The following is a 24,387-nucleotide window of genomic DNA, read 5'->3' on the forward strand; positions in this document are numbered from 1 at the left end:
ACAATGGTAATCCCTGCCCTGGAAGTCACAACCTAGAGTGGCATTAGGTTTGGCAAAATTCCCAGGAGAAGGAAAGTTTGCTGGGTAGGCCAAATAGTAGCTGTCCACCATGAGGCTCATCTGCCCTTTTCCATGTACTGTAATCACAGGGGATTGCTGCAGCTGTATGAAATACCATCTGTATTCAGCAAGAACACAGCTCTCTTCCAGTCTGTGGTTCCACTAAAGGCTTCACCCTACTGCTGCTACAAGGGTCCACTGTATCACAGCAATAGTGCTTATTTATTCACTGTAGCGACAGTTACATTCAGCAAGCAGCTGCTGAAGCCAAAAATGTTCAGCAAGGGCAAAGTGTGTTAAAAGCTCAATGCAATTTGCTTGCACATTATTAAGTTTTAATTTTTGGCTCAGGAATACATTTTGTTTTCTGAAGCTATTTTTAACTTATTTCCACAGTTGAAAAAGAAACAACTTACTCGCCCCTCATCAATTAAACTTGTTAAAAAGCCCTCTTTGATTTAAAACCTGCGTTGGCTCTGAGTTGAAACACAAGCAAAGTAGAGTTTATCTGGGGGTGGAAGGAGAGTACCGCCTATGCTAGGAAATGAATTTACATTGGAGTTTTGAAGACATTTAAATGTTAAATTTTCTGCATCACAATTTCTATATCTGTAATATGAGAATCAAATTAACACCATGTTGTGTGGATCAAATGAGTTAATGGGTGCACAGTAGTTAAAATGTACAGCACTAGGGTAACACCCTCGGGTTCCCTCCCACTGTGGGAGATCTTTCTGTACTCTCAATAAATCCTGCTTTCTCAAAAAAAAAAAATATACAGCACTCAATGTTAGCTAATGTCATGATATTGGTAACACATTGATTTTCATTCAGTGCATGACTAATCAACAACTTTGATTATCAGTAGCAGATATCTTCTCCAAAAGCAGGGTGTATCATGAGGCTACAATAGACAGTGCCATAGGCAAAGATCACCCAAGATTAAGTATGGGTGGGTTCCAAAGGACAGGAGTCAGGAATGGAGATGATCTTTCCACAGGGCAGTATGATGTCCTACCCCTGACTTTCTGTCCTATGTTCCTCTTTGCAGACCAGCTTTTTCTCCTTATTCATACTTCCTGCCCACATGGCCGTGTTAGAGCTGACTCATGGCTTTGACTTGGCACCAGATCCAACCCCAAGTTTCACAAAGTGCTGCATTCTCTGTGTCTTAGTTGGCTTCTTATTAGAGGATGGCTGCCTAACCCTTGGCCTTGGGTCAGTTGTTCCACCTTGGGAGCTCCACTGAGCTGAGACTAGAGGGCAGAGGAGTCCCATCAAACTACTTGGGCCTGCCACTTCAGCAGGGGCTGAGGGCCACAAAGCTGCCAGCGAGATTATGGGCAGGAAAGGCATCTGAAATCCTGTGTGCTGCAAATGGCTGTGAGTGTAATAATGAAATGCCCAAGGTCTTTCTGGTAATAAATCCAGGGCTCCTGTGGTCATAGGGATACCAAACACAGGGCTCTAGAGTTCAGTGCCAGGTCAACATCTAGACATGAACATTCTAGGTGGTTCTATCAGAGGGTGAACATTCAGGAGAACAGCTGTTGAATATTTTTGAACCTCAGTTCCATCTATAAAAAGGTGATAATGTCTAACTTATTGGGTATCAGAATTAAGTGACGAAAGTATTTTATACCTAATACGAGACACTTGGAACATAGTAGGTATTCAATACATGTTGCTGTCCCTACTTCTCTCCCCCTCTTGCTTATGCATCGCCTACTATAGAAACACATCTATTTAAAACAGGCAATTAAAATGATTTTCCTATTTTCTTGTACTTGAAAATAAATCCAATTATTTGCAGGTAATTGATTTAAGTGATATCTATCCAATCAGATTACTAGGTTTTTTCCTGTTTCTGATGGTAAAAGGAAAATCAGAGCCACTTAATACTTTGTATTGATTTTTTTGAGATAAATGCTGGTGTGACTTTGCAAATGCTGGTTGTGTATTGAATTTGTAATAACAGCCTATTTTGAGATCCTCTCCTAGTACACAGCTCTCTCTTTGTAAAACGGTGGTGGTGTCTCTCAGATGCAGCACACATGGAGGTGAAAACATTTCCTGGCTGCTTCCTGACCTCTTTCAATATTTAGAGAAGGGCACCTAGTTTTTTCCTTTCTAGCCCCAGATTACACGCACACTCTTCTGGATGAATCCTTCTTATTTCTTTCTTCTATGGCTCATTCAGACATCTCCACTGCCAATCCCCTCTTCTCTTTCTTCCTTTGTACTTTCTCCTTCAACTGCATCCTTCCCTGAATCTTCAACCTCTTCCTACAACAATTTCTCCCTCTTAGTCCACAAAGAAGTTATACTTTGCCTTGTCTTAGAAAACCATCTCAAACCTACTTGCTTTCTAAGCTAATATCCTATTTATCTGCTTTTATGGTCAATAAAAAATATAGAGGAATAATATCTAAATAAAAAGGTTTTATTTGGGAAGGATATACAAGAATTAGGACTGTAATCCAGGATGCTCATTCAGACCAGGTCGGCCTCTGGTATGTCCAGAGAATGAAGAATTTTACTAGAAAAAGAGGAGAAATAGCAAGTTGTTTTGAAAGAAAGTTCATAGATACTGGCAGCACTCATAAGAGCTGGTGAGTTTTGACTGGTGAAGCTCAGTCGTTGCCGGGGAGGATTTATAATCTTGGAGTTTCAGGGAGGTCCATGTAGTTTGGATTGGGTCTGAGAGACAGGGTGTCAGGCAAGTGTTCTTGTATGAGTGGCTAGCTGTCCTTGTGCTGCTAACTGTCCTTCGGTGACTCATGTAGTGAGCTGTGGTTTGAAAACATTTCTTGTGATAGTTTCCATGCTCAGGCAAATCATGCGTAAGAGCCCTAACTTCACGGCCTTTCCTGGCTCCACTTACCAGGATTTGACACAAGTGACTCCATTTTGAGTCTGACAACTTTCACACATTCCTAACCTTCAGAAGGTCTGGCGTGGGTTGATTTTCACAGCTTTCTTCCTCCACATTTACTCTTGAAACTGCTGACCACAATTTTCTACCCCAACCACTTTAGAGATTCTGTTCCCCAAAGCCATTAGCAGCTGTCTGATGCTGAACCACATGGTCGCTTAGTGTCTGCTGTTGTTCACCATACCCTTTTTATTGAGATTTGCCACTTTCTTGGCCTGTGTGACACAAGACACTATTATTTTTATTATTTTTCTGCTTCCAATTAGACACACTTTCTTTGACTCCACCTCCTGCTCTGTGTATTGGTTTATTTTGTAGAACTTGACTGATTTTATTCACTTGCTTTGTTATTATGTGTCTCCACTAAACCAGATGCTGTAGGAAGACAAGGGCCATTTTCATCTTGATCTCCATTTTAACTGGGTGATATTATCATTCTCCTGGTCTCTTTGTCTACATGTGCTGAGGATGGCACTGTCTCTTTCCTCCCTGACCCTCTTCATCTAACCAGGCACAGAGGTCAATTCTACCTTCAAAATATCTCTTGACTCCATGTCAACATTTCTATCCCCACTGCTCAGTGTGAAACCCTCATGATGGCAAGACCAACACTGGGGACAGAGTTGGCAAGGTTATGTCCCTGCTTCCAGCCTGTCCCCATGTCATTCTGTCCTATGCAGCATTGACAAATTGTCCTTTCTAAAACTCACCTTGGATCACCTAACACCCTGCTTTCAAACTTCTGACTCTCCATGATAGTTATTCAATCGAATCTGTGTTTTTTTCTTCCTATGTTGCCCTAAATTAATCCTTCAATTATTCTCTCCTGTCACTTCCCATCTTGTTGACTTGTATGCAGGAAGAGAATGGGGGTGCCATTAAGGTTACATATTTAAGCTTTATGTTATAATTTATTTGTAGGCCTTTTCAAGTAGCCGTTATCTCTCAAAATGTGAAATCCACAAATGTGAATTATTTTTAAATAACTTTAAGGGCTAAGTAGAACAGATCTTTATGTAGCTTAGAAAAAGATTTCTGGAATGGGAAAGAGTAAAAACTTATGTGTCCATGTTTGTATTACAAAGAATCCCCAAGAAAAATGGTTGATGGAATCTGAAAATGTTGTCAGAAGGCGATATGATAAGTCACTCATTCTACTTAGCAGGAAGGTAAGGACATGAACCCTTGTGTTTCCTTGTTTCTCTATGGACCCAGCTTGGGTCAAGTTCTAGGTCTGAGCTATGCAGTGTTGCTTTTCTTTTTACATTAAAGCAGTCATTGCTCAAAAAATAATTACTAAAGCCATAGTGCTAGAGATGAGGTTTATACTGTTATTAATAATAACTATCACTTATTCAACACTTATGTTCAAGACATTGTATTAAGTACTTTATGATATTATTTAATTAAGTAGGATTTCATGTATCTGTAGAATATTAGAGCATGAAGGGCCCTCAGAGTTAATATGATCCAACCCTCTTGCCTTACAAATGAGCAAACCAGAATCATGGAAAAGATGAGATAACTTGCCCAAGATCTCATCATGAGTTATTGCTACTAACAAGCTGGCAATGCAACAAGGTTGACAAATATCCAACTAGATACAATGGAATCACTTGGGCTCCTCAATCTTTTTCAAACTTGTTATTGTCACAAACAAGTTATTTCAATGCCTGTGTCTTTACCTCACAATAACTCTATATCTGACAACCTTTAAAAAAGACAAGTATAATTTTTAGAAACATGGAAGTGTATTCTTTTGTGTTTGTGAGTGTGACCCACTTAGTTTTTGACAAACATGAAAATTTCATTAAGTTAATTACCCTTTTTCCTATTTTTATCCCATTTACAATCTCTTTAATACTTTATTTTAAAAATTTAGATAGAAAAATAATGCTAGCATGTGTGTGTGTGTGTGTGTGTGTGTGTGTGTGTGTGTGTGTGTGTTTTGAAGAAAAGAATTTACCTAAAATTTCTAGTTCCTGAAATAAGCTAAGACAGGGACTCTGCTCTGTGAGCCTGCACCTTTTTTCCCCACTAAGGCTAAAGAAAGAATAATCACATGATTTGGGGGTTATTTTCCCTCTGGCTAAAAATGGCCTAGTAAATATCCCGAATAATCTCTCCCCTCTGCTTCAGCCTTCTCATGTGTTCTGCGTTCTGCTTGTTGAAAATCCAGATGCTCTGGGCTTGGGCTTGGTCTCTCTGCCTCACATCTGATTTGAAACACTGCGCTGAAACCATCTGCTGTGTTTGGGGAATAAGGGTGGGGTGAGTGATGCTTTTTACAAATGTGTCCAAATAGGACAATCAAGAGAAGGATATCAAGATGCCAGCGCCTGTTTGGTGCCGAACTCTCGGTCGGCTCCTGGTGGTTTTTGGGGTGTTTGTGCTCTCTGCCTGGCCCCGAGCTTGTCTCAGCTGTGCATCTTACCGTTTCTTGGCAGTTAGAGATCTGTTATGCGCTCTGAATACACTGAACATTTTTAATGACGAAGTGAGAATTCTGAAGTTTAGAAACAGCCTGCAATGGATTGAAAAGTTGCTATTCTTGAAAGATGCGCTTGAACTCTCAGCATCTTTTATAACTAATGTGCATCTGGGGCAGAGATGATTCTTGTTTCTTTCCCTCACTGCGGACCTGTTTCCAACTGAGCTGGATGTGTGCCCTGCCTGCTATGAGCAGAGGTTGGGGTGGGCTGTCTGCAGGTTTTACTGAACATCTGTAAATCCTTGGCTGGGGTGTGCTTCCAGCTACGGCGTTAATCTGTTCCTGGGACACAGTGCTCCAGGTTCTGAGCATTGGGGGCTGGGAAGGCATCTGTTTTGCCGCTGCAAGCAGAGGATGAAGTACTGGCCTTGGCTTCCCATGTGCTATGGAACATGAGGAGGCGTTCTTAGGAGGCCACAACCACCATCTTTAGCACAATGTGTTCTCTTCCTAGAGAAGTAAAGTCTCTGAGAGGCATATTCTTCAAGTTATTGTAGATGAAGCATAAAAGTCTGCATGGGGCAAGGAAATTTTACATAATTTTCCCAAATATTTGTTCTTTCTGAGAGAAGATGAGAGTAGGGATGTGTCATTGGAGCGCCCATGGATACCTAATGGAGGCATTTTGAGCAAGTGGGCAGGAAGACAGCTGGGCCTGGACGGAGGGCACAGGATGGGGCCGGTGGGCACATCAGGAGTCTGCTCCTGACAAACATCTGTGTTATGGTCTCTGCACCAGTCCTTGCTGCTTAACCCCTCGTGGAGGCTGGATCAGTGTGCGGCCAAGACCTGTGGAATGGTTGGCCCGTATGTGAATTTTTCAGTACTTTGGCTCATACGTACTTTAGCCTCTGTGGCTACATCTAAAAAGAATGTGACTCAAAACCCCGCTCTCCTCGTGTTCTCTGGGAAGTCTTCTGCGTTTCTGGGCTGCATGGGGTGTGTGACTTCAATCAGAATTTTCAGCATGTTTCAGTCAGTCTTCTCAGGAGTGAGTCTTTGCTGAGAATTTTTTCCCTCATTCCACAGAAATGTGAAAAACTCACACAATTTTTCACACAATCTAGGAAGTTCAAATATTCTTTAATCTTCGAAGACATTGATACTCAATTTAGAACTTAAAAATTCAAAAATCTCAAGTCAATAGAAAAGTCTTTCTTATACTAAGAAAAACAAAAACAAAAATTCATTGAATTCTCCCATCCTTTTAGCCTTTTTCCCTCCATTTTTCCCTTCCTGTCCTCTCCAAGGACATAGCAAGAGTAAGCTGAAGTTACTCTGTGGTGGTGAGCCTGGAGTTTTCTTGCTATCATTGTAATGCTTTTAAAATACCCATGTTGATGGCCTTAAATTAAGGGCCTTCTCCCCTGGCTGGAAGGCCTAGAGAACTGCCCTTTATGCTAAGGAAGAAGTAATTTCTAGGAGGTCATCTCTTTTAAAAAATCTCAAACTAACAGTTCAATAATAAAAATAATAACAAGCCGGGCTCGGTGGCTCAGCCTGTAATCCCGCGCCTTTGGGAGGCTGAGGTGAGTGAATTGCCTGAGCCCGCGGGTTCGAGACCCGCCTGGGTAGCGAGACCTCATCTCTACATTAAATCAAAAAAATCACCTGAGCGTGGTGGCGCATGCCTGTAATTCCGGCTACTCGGAAGGCTGAGGTGGAAGGATCGCCGGAGCCCAGCAGGCCGAGGCTGCGGTGGCCGGGAGCGGCCACTGCACTCCAGTCTGGGCGACAGAGTGAGACTCCAACTCAAAAAAAAAAAAAAAAAAAAAAATAATAATAACAATAAAAAGCACCCATCATTGACTATCTACTGTGGGCCAAGCCCTTGATAACTGCTGGCTTCAATCTTATAACATCCCCTCAGGCTATTGTTATTGTATTCATTTTAAAGACTAGAAATCGAGTCTTGGAGTTAAGTGAGTTGATTAAGCTTATACCGCTTACTAAGTGATGAGTTTGGGAGTTGAATTCAGCTCTGTGAATTCCAGTTCCATGATCCTTATTAGTATCCCTCTCTCTCTCTCTCTCTCTCTCTGGTTCTTTCTGACTCTCTCCTGTTTGTTGTGTTTGCTGAGAGGACTAAGGATGTTGAGCAGATTGTAGCTGAGTGAAGTTGGTAATTGGGACAGTTGAGGCAGTTAACCACAGCACTTTCTCAGTAACTTAGGGATCACAGGAACCTTTCTCTACATGTGATACCTTACTTAGTTCACACCACAACCCTGAAACATATCTTTCTCAACCTTTAAGTCACTCTAACCCAGTGATTTACTTTGGAGTCACTAGTAGATATAGACAAGCCCGTGAGGCTGCTGAGCTGTCCACTGCAATTGCCCAAGATCCAGGCACCACAACATGCATTCTTCATCCCTGACCTGCTTCTGCTGGGCTCCATTCCTTCAGTTTAGGATATAGTTTCCCACTTGCAACCCTACTTTTGTGTTTTTAATTTAAGTGTCATTGCTTGTTCCAGCTGGACCCACAATGCCAATGATTTTGGCCACCTTTCACTCTGATGTTATTTGGCTGCCCTGGTGGGACAGCCCACCCAGAACCAAAGTAAATTGGAAGGTCAACTCAGCTGGAATGTTGCCAGGGAGAAAACCTTTCCCAGACTCTGCTTAAATTGGAAGATCACTGGGGCCATTTTGTGGAGTGCCAATAATCCAAGGCATTAGGAAACTCTTGGAGTCTAAAGTATTCTTGGATATATGAAAAGATACTTTATATGTTATTTCCATAACTTCTCTCATGGAGAGTACTGTATATAATATAAGAAAAACACAAATAAGCTGCTTTGGGTGGGAGAGTGACAAGACATCCAAGGTAAATTTGTGAGTAGCAATAGCTGGTAAGAGCTAAATGAATGAGAAAAAAACAGGGAAGACTGTCCTGGACAATGTAATGAGACACTGCCTCTATAACATTAAAAAAAAAAATAGCCAGGTATGGTGGTGTCTACCTGGAGTCCCAGCTACTTGGTTGGCTGAGGCAGGAGGATCACCTGAGTCCAGAGTTAGAGGTTACAGTGTGTTATGATCGTGCCACTACACTTCAACCTGGGATACAAAGTTTAAAAAAAAATAGTAAAATTTAAAAAAGGATAGATAGAATTTGGTGGCCTATAGCACAATGTGATCTTTCCATCTTAGCCCTTAATATCTCATGTAGATGATGTTGAATAGATATTTAAACATAACAAAGCAAAATAAAAGGACAACTGTTTATGGACCACAAAACTGTTAGCCTTCTAGTTCACCTGTATGGGTCAGTCTGATCCTGACTCCTCCAGCCTTGGAACCTAGATGCTAGAACAAGGCTGCACAGCCAGCACTCAGGCGCCGGCTCCCTCCTACTCCTGTGACGTGGGCTTAGACTGGATGCAGGTGTCATCATCGTCCTCATCGCCATTGCCATCTTCACAATTTCAGGTGAGGACCTCTGAGGGGCTACCTGACATGACCAAGGCCATCAGTAATGGCTTCTAACGCTGTATTGGGGCCTTCTACCACAGTACACTATAAAAGGAGAACTGGTACTGTTCTAAAAATCTAATGGTAGCCACAGGAGATTGGAGCTTGTTCTCCTGTCAAATGAGTTTCCTCTGCATCTCTTTCTTGTATGCTAGGAATGCTTATTTCTTAAAAGTATCCTGACTTCTGCTCAGAAAAAGTGAATAATATTAGTATTTACTTCTTATTCTAGATGTGTTCTCAGTGAAGGCTAATGGAAATATGTGTGTCTTGTGTGTGTGTGTGTGTGTGTATGTGTGTGTGTGTGTGTGTGTGTGTGTGTGTGTGTGTAGGCAGGATTTATTGAGAGGAAAGAGAAGCTCCCATGGAGGGAGGGGACCCGAAGGGGTTGTCTCATATATGTGTCTTTAGTGTCCACATTTAAAGGCTGTTGTCTTCCTATTTTGCATTAAGGCACAGCCATCTTGCCATCGGCTGTGAGAATTGACTCCTTTTGGTCCAGAGAATTTGCGTTTAGGTGTCTGAAGAGTTATTTTGCTTAGGACTTTATAAGCTTCTCAAATGTTCAGGAAAGAGGAAATCAAGACAACTTAGGAAATAGACCATATACATCAAAAGTGAACTGAAGTATTAATATATTTTAAAACAGGGGTACTCAGGACTCTGTTCTACCTGGAAAACATTTTTCAATCACTTTCACATCCGTCCTCCCTGCTGCATCTCACCTCCCAGTTGAGTCCTGCCCACCAGATAGGGATGTGAGGGCGCTGTGTGTCCTGCAAGGCTGCTTGGAAAATCTAAACCCATGGGGCAAGTGCACTCACTGGCTCGTCCCGAGCAGGAGTGCAAGGCACATTTGGCTCTGGTGGAACTAGAGGGGGCAGATGTCACTCCTTGTTCTACCTGTTTAAAATTGGTAGAAACTAACAGTCTGGGAAAAAAAAGAAAAGAAAGAAAGGGAAAAAAGTGAGGAGGAGGCTGAGAAAGAGGACCCAGACCTTCCACCCATGCTTCAATCATATGTGCTCCATCATTATCTTTGTTTACTTACTGGCATTCTGAATACGATTTCCACTGATAAAAGGAGTCTGCTACAAAGATAAAAAATGGAAACCATTCATCTTGTCCAGTCTTTTCATTGCAAAGATGAGTAAAATGTGCTATGGAAGGGGTTATTAATAGCTAGGGAATATCAGAAACACCACATATTGTTTTTTCCTTTTTTGCATTGCTAAACGTATTGTGGGGTATAATGCTGACCAGCTACTGTTAGATACATTGAGGTAAGATATAATCTACATCCATACAGTTCTTCCAGAAAATATTATTCCCATCCTTTGGCAGGGGTGTTCAGCCCATTGAGACTGATGAGAAACATTCTTTGGGAATAATAGTGTCTTCTCCCTTAGAAATGTTTCATGTGCTGCAAAGTTTCTGCCATATGGTTCCCTTAAAGTTTCTGCCAAATCCTTGTGCTTCTCACAAGAGCTCCTGCCTTCTCTGTTCTTTTAATCTCCTGTTGTGGGTGGCAGACATGGGAGAGACAGGCAAGCTGTAAAAGGAAGTCGGTGAAGTAAAGTTAAAGCCCCGTGATCGATCCTACTCCTGTCAGTGTAAATCCCCTGCCACCCTGCCTTCTTCGGTTTGCTCATGGAGGTGGGTGTGAGTTCCTACAGGACTGTCTGGAAGACATCCATGGAAGTCACTCCACTTTGCCCAGAAGCTGGAGGAAAAACAGAAGGCAAGTGTTGTGTTTCTTGGAAAGCCTGGGTGGGGCGTGTGGGGTGGTGAGGGCTGAAGGGGAGAAGTCTTTAGGGGTTTTTACTTCACAGAGGAAGGAGGGTGGTACCTAGTAGCTAGTCTGAATGTGTAAAACACTGCAGCAAGGTATAGAATGAGGCAACGTGCAGTAGACTGGATCTCCTGAGGACAGCTCTGTCAAGCAGGGAAGGAGCAGGCTTGGTGCCCATTTGGGGACTGGGTTGGTTTCTCTTCCCCCTTACATGACTGCCCTGCATTCCTCCTGTATCTTGGGGAGCTGTACTGTCTCCCAAACTCCCACTGTAAATTCTATGGATTCAAAAGGTTGACAGTTCTCTTCTTTAGAAAACTGCAAGATACTCTTGAAGGTAAATGGCAGCATGACAGGATCGTGGAACCTGTAGCCATGGAACACACACTACTGCTTGCTAATTTTTGACTACACATATTGAGATAGATTCCTTGAAATTAACGAACAATTATTAGCTTCAGGATGGTCCTCCCTTAGTTGGGTGTGGACTCATTATGTAAACCTTGTGCGTACATTTGTTTTTTATCTTTAGCAGCAACTCACATGGATCATCTGTTTTTATTTTGCTATGACTGTTCAAAGTCAGTAAGGCAAAAAGAGAATTTTGGTCCCTGCAATTAATTCCAAAAACTCTGCTAAAGAAATAGAACCTCTAGTCCGGTCTTATGAGACCGAAAAGCCCTGGGGCTTATATTTCTGGCCTAATGTCACTTCTTCCCCTGTCATCCTGCTGTTTGACTCATCAAGAGAAGGTTTGTCACACATGTTGCAGAGTGGGGAGGTGGAATAAAGGTCGCCTAAGAAAGCTTCCATGCTGGTCCTTGTTCCAGTCAGAGGTCCATTTGCGTAAGTTCTTTGGGTCATCTTTTCCCACTTTGGTAAATATTTGCCACTACGCTACACTGTAGGCAGAGTGGGCATGTCCCTCCCATCCTGTCCACTCATGGTACTGACCAGCATGGGTATGCCTCTCACATGCACGTGGGCACAGGGCTTCTGCTAGCTTCCACTGAGACCGGGAATGGAGTTTGCACCCCCCGCCCCCATCTCCCTCCGATTCTGCTCTATTTGAATTGTCTCCACGTGCATGCTTGAAGTTGAGGTAATTAAACATATCCTTGAAGGATACAGAAAACAATAACACCCTCCTCCTTGCCTTATTCTGGGGGAATGAAATCCCATAAACTACCAGGTTGTCTTGTCAAATGAGTTATTGTTTTTCAAAATATAGCATGAGTGGCATCCTTTATAATTAAAGCTTCTGGCTTTCAGTTTAAAGTGATATTTGCCAGTAAAAGCCTGCCAAAAAAATAAATAAATAAAAGCAGGCTTACCGTTAAATATTGATTTAAGCTTGGAAACTGGCTCCAAATTTTGTTATACTAGTCTTGATCTCCATGGCCTCTGGGCATCTGTTTCAATTTGGTCAAATTGAAATGGGGAGGGACAGTGCCAGGCGAACAGCAAGGTGATCCAATATAGTAGGATGAGTTGTAGTTGATGAAAAAGAGCCAGGCAAAGCCATCTGCAGGTCCTGGGGATAAGAATCGGGCACAGATAAAATAAAAGCTGATGGGCATCTTCACTTATTCCTTCGAGTGACCCAAGCCCATGATTATTTTTTTGAAATATAAAAGATGTTAGGTTATCTTTGGAGGGCAGAATGCTTTGTCTTGTTCACCTTTCTGTGTGTCCCATTCTATGTAAGCTTTTCCTCCAGCTGGTCTGGATGGGAGTTTTCCCTCATGATCCTTTCACAATGCTGGTTGTTCAAAAGCCCAAATACAAAACTTTTCCCTGTGAACCAAATTTCTCAATCCCTGCTTGGAGGTTTTCTCCTATTTAGGAAAAGGATAAGGATCTCAGGAGAATTTCCTCTTCCTGAATGTCTGCGCTTGAGAATTGTTCTTGCTCATCTCTGTCTCTGATAAGAGAAGGCAGACAGGGAGAAGGAGAGGGAGACATTCTTCAAAAGGGGACTTCATTGAAGTGGAATCCTGTGGATACAAAGTGCCTGGTATACATTTGTGCTGACCATCCCCAGTTGTCCAGTGTCTCTCATCTGTAAAGGTAACAGGATGACACTAAATGTCCAGGCACGGTTCTGGCTTGTGTCTCCAGACTCATAAATATTTCACAGTACCATTTTTTTTAACAATCAGATACATTAGTTCTAAGTGTGAGTGCCATTGGGTGCCCACTCAGTGCTAATGCTTAAAGCCCTACTTTTAAATCAGTAGATACATTGGAAGAGGTTCAAGGTGGGCATTGCTTGTTACTGAATCTGGCCTTCAAATCATGTTCTAATTTGGGTAATAGAATTGGTCTTTGACCTCTAGAGACTGCTACTGTCTACCTTGAAAAATATATTATGTTCTATGGACAGAAAAACATCTATCTTGGCCACACACTCATGCTCTTTCTTGTTCTCTTGCCCTGGCAATACCCTTGTACGTTTCTTTGCACGTCACACTATTGTCAGTAGAACCAGGCACCCAAGGGTGAATTTAATTCAGAAGAAACCGCTGTCTTGATAGAGCTGCCTCTACCAGGCTCAAGCATAGCCCTCTGCAATTTCCTGAGGCTGACTCACCTAGCGCCACCACAGGCTCTGAAAATTAAGTCCAGCTTCAGAATCTCATAGCCAACTCAACCACAGCGAAAAAGGGACAGAGACACCAAGTCAGCCGAGTAGCAACGGCTTTCTCCCTGATGTAATCAAACGGAGTGCACGGATATCACTTGATTAACAGCTGCGGTATTAATTTCCCTTTTTGGTTGCTTGACTCACAGCAAGAATCATGTCAAGGCAGCAGAGAAGCAATTAAATTGATTTTAATCTTTGTCAGAGAAGATAACATGCCTCTTTCTCTTCTCATTTAAATAATTAAAGTTTCAGTAGGTATTATTACTGGCTTTAAAGAAATTGGTATCTTAATGTAATAGAATCCTTATAATTATATACTTAATGGTTCTTAATAAGTTAATAATGATTTTTCATTTAACATGTATTTTTTACTTATTAAACTTTTATTTGTTATATTATCTTGGCTTTCAAGAAGAAAGGGGAAAACACAAAGAATGATAGATATAAAACAGTTCTGTCATTTCTCATTATCAATCCTTTCAGCATTTATTCCCTCTTCCTTTTATGGCATCTTGGACTTAAGTTTGATGTTTTCACATTTCAGTGCATTTAACAGAAGCCCACTTTAAAAAAAAACAAAAAACAAACTTAATTTTGATAATGATGAAGTTTTGGTGTTCTATGAAAACTTCGTTGTAGAATATTATATGTACTTAAATTGTGTAGGGCTCTTTTAAACATAAATTTCATTAAGGTCTTAGAGAAATACTAAAAAAATGTCGCAGGTAGTTTCATTCCTCTTTGGTATTTAGTCAGTATTATGTAGTTATTTTGCTCCTCACCCCAACATTATGAGATGTGTCTCAGAGAAAAGGAAGCAAGATTTATAGACCAAGTGGCCATCCTCATTAGATGCTAAATTTTAGCTGTGGTGCACACATAACCTACAGAATGTTGAACATTACATAATGTAACTATAATAAACTCCAGTTACTACCAATGGAATGAGTGACTTGTGTAACAGAAGAAGTGTCATCCTGGAGAGAGAGACTAGTTCTCAATTCAGAGTCCTTTCAAGAAGTGAGATTTTTACCAACAGTTTTCAAAAATGCTTCCTTTTTAGGATGCTGAACACTAACTTAGAGGAGAGAGCACGTATCACATGGGGGCCCTGGACCAGAAGCATTGAGAGCAGAGAGTCAAAGCCAATATCCTGGAGCTGTCCCTCTACCCATGGCTTTGGAGGATTTTGTCTTCTGCAGATATTAAGTGATAAAGACTGAGTTCTTCAATTGATATTTGGGAAGACAGCCACTGCAAGTTCTGGGAATTATAAAATGTCACTGCCTCTGGGTGGGAAGATTACAAAAAGTATGTCTTTCTCCTGGCATAGCTTGTGGAGGGCAGGCTAGAATTCTCTCCCTCTTTTTCCTTCCTTCTGCTGGGTGCGTCTTTGCAATGCATAGCTATACAATCAATCATACATGGTGTGTAAACATGCATGCACAAAGATTAACACTTCTGAAACAAACTTTGAAGTAAGTAGTGAACATATGAATGCAGATACAGAGGAAGTGAGCAGTGTGAGCAGACAGAAGCATCACAGAGACTGCAAGAGGCCTGCTCCAGACCAATTCATAGCCAAGAACCTCTTGGCTATACTCATTAAGAATTGTCACCAGTTCCTTAGGATTTGGAAACTTGAAAATATATTGCATGTCCTTTCTAGTTTGTTATAGAGTACGTATATGTGATTCTTTCTTAAATTGACATGTAAGATTATATGTTTTTATCATGTACAAGATAATGTTTTGACCTGTGTCACAGGGATATGTTCAGAGAAATGTGTCATTATGCAGTTTTGTCATTGTGCGAGCATCATAGAGTGCATTACAGAAACCTAGATGGTTTAGTCTACTACACACATAGGCTATATGGTATAGCCTGTTGTTTCTAGGCTATGGACCTATACAGCATGCTACTGTACTGAATACTGTAGGCAATTGTAGCATGATGGCATGTATTTGTGTATTAAAGCATACTGAAACATAGAAAAAGCATTGTAAAAATAGGGTACAATCTTATGAGACATTCATGGTATTGTGTGCTCTTTGTTGACATAGTATTGTTATATGGTGCATACACATTGTGGAATGGTTAAATCTAGCTAACTGACAAATGTGTTACCTGATATGGTTATTATTTTTATGGTGAGAACACAACATCTACTCTCTCAGCACTTTTCAAGAATAGAGTGTATTGTCATTAACTATAGTGCCTTTTTGTACAATAGATCTTTTGAACTTATTTCTATCTAACTGTAATTATGTATCCTTTAACCATCTCCTCAACCCTAGCCCTCCCCCACAATCACCCCATAACAAAGCTTCTTGTAAACAGCATTTCATTCTCTGCAGTGGGGATGACCTTTTTTGTCTCCGTATAGCTTTTGCTTAAGCCAATTTTATCTGATATAGGTGTAGCTAGTCCTACTCTCTTTTGATCTCCATTTATGTGGGATATGTCCTGTCCCTTCACCTTCTTTCACATGTGTTTTTATAGGGGAAGCAAGTCTCTTGCAGGCAGCAGATAGTTGGGTCTTGTTTGTTTTGTCCATTCAGCCCTTCTATCTCTTTTGATTGGATAATTTAATACATTTACATTCAAGGTAATTATTGGTAGGTAAGGGTTTACTACTGCCATTTTGTTCATTGCTTTCTAGTTGCTTTGTAGATCCTGTGTGTGATTCTTATTACAGAGTGTATCTCCAGTCATTCTCAATTAAGCTTGTTGTTGTTGTTCCCTAAACGATTATTAACATTGAGGACTCTGGAGCTCAGAGTATTCAAAGCCAGCATTCCACAGAGAGAAGGAATATTTACACAACTATTAAGGCATGGGAAGGAGTCTGTCAGGGGCTATGGGAGAAGGACATTCTAGGCAGAGGAAACTATTGAGGCAAAAGTGTGGAGGTACATAGGAGCATGGCTTATTTTAGAAACTGTTTTAGCACCTGACTAAATGTGGATGTCCCTGGAAATGCTGAGCTGATCATGGCAACCCTTTCTTCCCTGGAGGAACTGGTGGTATTTTCACATCCACCTTTTTTGGCTCTCACACAAATTTTATAAATGAAGTAAGAAAGAGTTTAACAACTGAAAGTCACTGGAGAAGAAATCATCCCCTTAAAAAGTACACAAGCTTAAGGTTATACAACTAATTCCAGGTGTGCTCGGACTGGAAGGATCCCAGCTTCCTGACAGCCACCCTAGGACTCTCAACTAGACCAGAGAAGGGGGCAGCTTTTTTTTTCCTTCCTCCCGTCAAAGCAACAGCAGACTTCAAAACATCATTGTTGTTGTGATGATGATGATTACTAATACCAGATAGTAAGAGGTGGAGGAAGGGCGCTCCTTCATTTCTCTCTATGAATAGTGAATATGTGAAAATTCCTGCAAGATGAGTTAGCAGGTGTGAAATACAATGAAATGTGTGAGTAAGCATAATAAAGTCATTTAAAATATTCAAGAGTTCGCAGAGCAAGTTTGTTCTAGTCTGTCTTAATGGTGTCTTCAAAACAGTTTATTTAAAAATAAACAGTTAAAAATTAACTTATCCTGCCAAAAGTTTTCTGCTAACAACCATACATCTCCCCTAAGAACATTAACCACAATGAATATTTTTAAAGTGCCTCCAGTTCTAATTGAGAATAGTCTTATTTACTCTTCTGCCTCTAGTTCCTATCACAGTATCTGGGCTAGAGGATCTATTCATTCATTCATACATTCACTCAACAAATATTTATTGAGAATCCACTAGATGGCAGGCACTATTCTAGGTACTTTGGATATAGATATTTCACCTCTGATATAGCTTATATTTTGGTGAAATAACTTAGTGTTTATACAAACAAAAAAACCCAACATATGTATTAAAGAAAATTAAGGAGGGAATGTGATAGTGACTAAACAGGAATGACTTGGTGAGTGGCAGGGGATGTATCTGAGGAAGTGACATTTGAACTGAAACTTGAATGTCAAGTTTAAATGTAGAAAAAATACCTTGCACTCAGAAATACAAAGAAAGACATTGTCACTTGAGGCTGAGGGGCAAAGGAAAGAGAGTGGAGGTGAGTGGAGCTGGTCAAGTCATAGAGAAAAACAAAGAAGTTAGGTAATGTCGTAGCTGACTCATGCTACTGGGGTGTTGAAGGTACCATGTTACAAAGGTTCTCCAAAACTTCACTAAAATTAGAAATGTTTGTGCTCCAAAGGACACAATCAAGAAAGAAAAAAAAAAGTTCACAAAATGGGAGAAAATACTGGCAAATAATATATCTGATAAAGAGCATGTACCAAGAATATATAAACGACTTTCACAATTCAATAGTAAAAAGATAAATGACTCAATTAAAAATGAACAACAGAGTTGAATAGATATTTCTACAAGGAAGAAATACAAATGGCCAATGAAAAGACTATCTGCATCTTTAGTAATCAGAGAAATGCAAATCAAAATCATGAGCTACCCTTTCACACCCACTAGGATGACAAGAATAAAAAAAGAATAACAAGTGTTGTTGGTAATATGGAGAGATCTGAATCGTTATACAATTCTGGGAATGTTGAATGGTGCAGCTGCTTTGAAAAGTGATCTGGTGGTTCCTTAAACGATTAAATCCAGAGTTACCAAATCACCCAGCAATTCTATTCCTCAGTATATACCCAAGAGAAATAAAAGTCTATGCCCATACAAAAACTTGCACACAAATGTTTATAACAGCATTATTAATAATAACCAAAAGGTGGAAATAGCCTACATGTCCACTAACTGACAAAATGAAAAAACAAAATGTGGTATATCCTTACACTGGAATTAGCCACTAAAGGAATGGAGTACTGATACATGCCGCAATAGGGACAACCCTTGAAAATATTAGGGAAAGTGTAAAAGTCAGTCACGAAAAGGCTGCATACTGCATAATTCCATTCATATTACATTTACAGAACAAAGCTAATTCCTCTGCAAGACAGAGAGCATATTACATAGCCAAATACAATGGCTAACTTCCTGTCCTCTAGGAAACTGAAATAGATTCTGCATTCTAGACTCACTTAGCAATTCATGATTCCCGATATATTAACTTAAATGAATTCCCAGACAACACTCAAACCTTCCACCACTGTGCTTGTCCCAGAACAAATACAGTGATACAAAAAGTAGATTAGTAACTGCTTGAGGTATAGAGGATGGAAAGATAGAAGGTGATAGTTAATGGGCGCAGTGTTTCTTTTTGAGGTGATGTAAATGTTCCAAAATTTACTGTGGAGATGGTTATACAAATCTGTGATTATACTAAAAACCATGGAATTGTACACGAGAAATGAGTGAATGGTATTGTATCTAAATTATACCTCAATAAAGCTGTTAATAAATACTAATAAAACCCCCAAAGCCAAAGGATATGCTAACAGAGAGTTTCTGGCTCTTCCGATAAAATTTACTATGCCCAGATTAAAATATCTGTGTGCCTAAGGGAGAATCATCAATGAAGCTCTTCTTAAAACACAAAGATTTATTCCTAAAATACTGAAAAGGAGCAACACCTTGAACACCACAGGAAACCTATAAATATCTAATTTGCACCACTGCATGATAAAAACAGCTTGCTTCCTCCACTCGTTAGCAACACTCAAAAATATATTCTAGCTCTTTGCCGCTAATAAGGGTATTTACGTTTGCTCTTTGCACCAACTAAATAAACCCTGTTTATGCCATGGTTCCTCTACAACTCTGGTCCACCTGAACTATGTTTGGAAAGCAGGTAGAGCGCTGCTCCGGGACAAACACAGTGGTGGAAGGTTTGAGTGTTGTCTGGGAATTCATTTAAGTTAATACATCTGGAATCATGAATTGCTAAGTGAGTCTAGAATTCAGAATCTATTTCAGTTTCCTAGAGGACAGGAAGTTAGCCATTGTATTTGACTACCTGTAGTATGCTCTTTGTTTTGCAGAGGAATTAGTTATTGCTGAGGCAAATTTTAAGCCCTTTATGATAGTAAATGTCTTATCTTTGTACTCTTTAGAATTTAGAGCTTTTGTATATAACATGTGCTCAATAATTTTAATCAAATTTGAATTAATGGATCATCTTGCTCAAGACAAAATTTTTAATGATTGAAACTTATAAAAGTGAACACATGATGGATAGTATTAGCCACAAAGGGAAGGTCTGACCCACTCTGGGAGTTGGCTTATAAATGTGATGCTATCTGAACCAGGGCGTCTCCAGTTGCCAATCAGAAAGTCATGGAATTGATTATGCCATTGTGAGATATCCAAAGAAAATAGAAAGTAAGACTTTCCCAGTACAGATGCTGCTCAACTTGTGATGAGGTTACATCCTGAAAAATGCATCATAGGCCAAAAATATAAATTGAAAATGCACTTGATACCCCAATAAACCCATTATAAAGTTGAAAAATTGTAAGTCGAACCACTATAAGTTGAGGGTTGTCTGCATTTTTTAGCCCAATCTAAGGAAGGAAGACACTGTGTCTGGTGGGCATAAGAATTTGGTTCACTAGACTGAGGCTCTTTTTGGTGGTGGAATAGCTATTTTTAACATATGGCTCTCACAGAACAAATTAGTCTCTTTCCTTTTTCTTAAACACCCCTCCCTGCCAATGATCAATCACAAGGCACTGCCTGTGTATGTGAGGTCCCATCTGAGAGATCCTGTTGGACTTCCTTTGGGGCAAAAAAATTAAGAATGATTTCAATCATTTTCTCCTTAACCTTTCCTCTTTCCTGCCACCTAACAGAGCAGGACTTGTTTTCCCCCGGTATCCCTCTGTCCATTTAGGATACATGAATGAGTTCGAAATGTCCAAATATCCTAAATATATATTAGAATGTATGAGATATGCTTTGAAATATAAGGTGTAGGATACTGATGCCATCTTTACCACACATATGGCTCTTAGCACGTTACAGCTCAATTTTCTGCTTAAAAGGATACTGCTTATAAACCAGCAAATACAGCAAGTGACTAATTAGCCAAATTAATGAGGGCTTGTTTACTTGAAGTCCCCAGTGCCCTTGGAACTTGAGATGTTTCGTTATTACAATCTGCAAGTGGTTTCCTCCAATTAATTTTTAACATACGGCTCTTACCTCGTCTCAGTAATATATAATATCCTACTACTTAAGAGGGGTATGCAAGATTTAACTCATTAATCTTCATAGGGAACCACTGGAAGACTGAACTAAAAGGAATCATAGCACTTTTTTTTGGTCAACATTGGTTTTGGCATGCTTTACAAATTCTATTCCATAGATCTAGGGGAAAATTGGTAAAGATCAGGTATAAAGGCCACTTCTGAGAAAACTGTTTAAAGGAACAAACACAAGACATTGTCAAAGGAATTGCTATTTGCCACAGAATGAATGATAAACCAAAAAAAGCCAATCTTCTTACTTCTGACCCCTTGTACGATCACTTTATTAGAGACAAACTTAAATCTAACTAGGCATATGGAAGCAAACTATCAGCAGACAAAGACAAAGAGAGAATCTTGAACTTAACAAGAGAGAAGCAATGTATCACAAACAAGTGTTACTTAATAAGATTAACAGCTGATTTCACAGTAGAAAGCTTGGAGGCCAGAAGGCAGTGGGATGACATATTTGAAGTGCTGATAGGAGGAAATGTCAACCAAGATTTCTATGTTTTGTAAAATTATCCTTCAAAAATGAAAGTAAGCTTAACGTATTTCCAGGAACAAAAGCTGAGGGTGTTCATTGCTAGTGGACCTGCCTGACAATAAATGCTAACAGGTTGAAATAAAAACTAGACAGATTCTTCAGGTTGAAACGAAAAGAAACTAGACAGTAACTAGAAGCATATGAAGAAATAAAGAACTCTGGCAAAGGTAACTACATAAGTAAATATAAAGATCCATATTCTTGTGTTTTGGATTTGTAGCGTTTTGGTTTCCTACATGATCTAAAAGACAAATGCGTAATACAATCATTATAAATCTATGATAATTGACACACATAAATATGAAATTTGTGACAATAACAACATGGAGGGATGCAGAAGTATAGAAACAGTTTTTGTATGCTATTTAAGCTTAGTTGGTTTCATTTCAAACTAGATTGTTAATTGTAATCCCCATGGTAACTGCTAAGAAAAGAACTTTAAAAATACACAAAAAATGAAATGAAGAGGGAATAAAAATAGTACACTAGAAAAAAAAAGAACCAAACACAAGTGGAGGTAGAATTGGAGAATTTGAGGAACAAAAAGACACAAAACAAATAGCAAAATGGCCAAAGTAATTTTTCCTTATCAGTAATCGCTTTAATGCAAATAAATTAAATTTACTAATGAAAAGATAGAGAGTGCAAGATAATTTTTCAAAATACCCACTTTTGTGTGATGTACAACAAAAGTTGTGATGAAGTGTGCATCTTAAGCACGTGCAGAAGAGGAATGAGCATTTTCAGCTCACTCAGAAGAAAGGAATAAGTACCATGTTGATGACTGAATTCTAGTCCTTTCCAAATTATCAGTTCCAATTTTCTTCAAACTTAAAAAATTTAATAGTTATATCTTTGACAAAAGCCAACCTCATCTATATGAGGCTAAGCTATTGTCTTAGTTCATTTTGTGCTGCTATAACAGAATACCCGAGGCATGGTAATTTATAAAGAACATAAACTTATTCTCTCACAGATCTGGAGACTAAGAAGTCCAAAATCTAGGCCCTGGAATCCAGGAGGTTTATTTCTGTGCCCTAACATAGCAGAAGAGCAGAAAAGAGAGAATCCATTTTTAAAAGTCACATTTATGGCAGCATTAAGCCCTCATGATTTGAATACCTCCCAAAAGGTCCCACACTTGCATTGGGGATCAAGTTTACAACACATGAATTTTGGATGATACACATTTAGACCATAGCAGCTACAATATGCTGCCAAGCTGAGTAATCTTTCCAAAATGCAGAAGGAAAATATTTTTTGTTTTGTTCTGTTTTCCTACCAACTTTCAGGTGGCATTTCTGAAGCATGACATCTATAGGTCAGGGTAAATTTGCATTTAAGAATCAGTGGAGGCAATATCATAAAAAGAAAGAACTGACATCATAAAATCAAAGGAAACATTAAGAGCAAAAACAAGATGCAGAGTCAGCACATGCAGTTGTTCACTTTGCATGTACAGAGGATGAATTTTGAGGCTAAAGGGATTCTGGTTCGTTGACTTATGAAGAAAAAAGAATATTCCGAGTGTAAGAAGGAGGTAAAATATGTACTGAGTAGAGGATAGCTTTGGAGGTTAGGGAAATCAGGAACACTCTATATTCCATCTCTTCCTTTGATCTTTGGGGAAAAGAAGTAATAATCTCACTCTTGAATATTTGGAGCTACAACTAACACTGAGGAAAACAAATAATTAATTGTTAGTGGATAAACAACTTTCTCTCTCCTCCAATTCTTTTGATGCATTAGCTTCCTAAGATGTTCCTCTGCAAAAAAAAATACTTTGATAATTCTACATTGATATAAGTACAAAATTCAAACTCTACTGTGGTCTGAATGTTTGTATCCCTCTCAAAATCCGTATGATAAAATTTACCCCTTCCCCATTGTGGTGAAATTAAGAGGTAGGGCCTTGGAAGATGATTGGGTTATGAGGACTCCATCCTCATGAGTGGGATTACTGCTCTTGTAAAAAAAAAAGGCTGAGAGAGCATGTTTGTCTTTCCTTCAATGTGAGGACACAGTAAGAAGATTCCATCTGTGAGGGTGAAACTTCACCAGACACTGAATCTGCCCATATCTTGATCTTGGACTTCCTAATCTCCAGAACTGTGAACAATAAATTTCTGTTGTTTATAAATCACACGGTCTAAGATATTTTGTTACGGCATCTCAAATGAACCAAGACAAGATTCTTAGCTTGGATTTAAAGCTTTCTACAATCTGGTTTTTATCTTCCTTTTCACAATTTTCATTATCTTCTTTCTCTGTCTTTCAATTTCTCAGGATGTGGGATACTTAGTTTTCACAGTTGACAAATCCAATGTTTTAGAAGAGTAAGCATTTGGATGTTATGATTATTTGAAGACAAAAATAATCAAAGAGAGTTTTCAGCCTTTCCCATCTCCTAATCTGCAAAAACAAGGTTTTTGCATTGTCTCCATAGTTTCTTTGCCTTCTCTTGCCCCGAAGCGGTGTTCTGCTATTATGGGCTCACTTCTGGGGGTTTGTGATGCAGAATAAGAATAGTTGGGAAGAGCTGAATAACAAGAGTGCTCAGACCTGGTGTAGAGGAAGTTTTTTCTTTTGTTTTTTGTTTTTTTTAAAGGTAGTTTTTAAGAGAATGGCACTAGAAGAGTTCCAATGTGTGAAGAAAATAAATGGGAGAAGAAATGAAAGTTTTATAACACATATAAATGTGGACTATATATCTTCTTCAAATGCAATTCAAAGTGGTTGAGTGATTTGATTTGATTGTGCACTGCTGAGACTGAATCACATGGGTCCTGGCTTCAACGGGCTTAGACATATGATAGTGAAGTTATGGAAATTAAATGAACATTAGTAGAATTGAGTTTAAAGAGACCGACAATAGTCTTTTTCCAGTTGCATTTCTGAAACTCAAATTTCTATTGTATTTAGAGTTCTTTCAAAGTCAGCTGTCAAGGCTCACCTTCTCTGTGAAATCTTTTCCTTGAGTTTCTCTTTCCCCAGTGGAATGGACTCTCCATCCTTTGAGTTACACTTCTCCCTATACAGATTTCTCTCGTTACCCCTATAGCATTTGACTGAATTTATTTATCTATGTTTCAGCCAACTGTGAGTTCTTTGAGGTCAGGAACCATCTTTGTATCCTAAGAGCCTTACCTTGTTCCTGGAACATAGTAGGCACTTAATGCACACTTGTTGAGTAACAGCTGCTTAGCCAGAGTTCCTGCTTATGTTTTTTCCCATTTCAACCCATGTCTACATACCACTGTGTTTTTCCAAATGTAT

The sequence above is a fragment of the Carlito syrichta genome, unplaced genomic scaffold (assembly GCF_000164805.1).
Source record: "Carlito syrichta isolate Samal-C Ts95f unplaced genomic scaffold, Tarsius_syrichta-2.0.1 Scaffold314821, whole genome shotgun sequence".
NCBI lineage: Eukaryota > Metazoa > Chordata > Mammalia > Primates > Tarsiidae > Carlito > Carlito syrichta.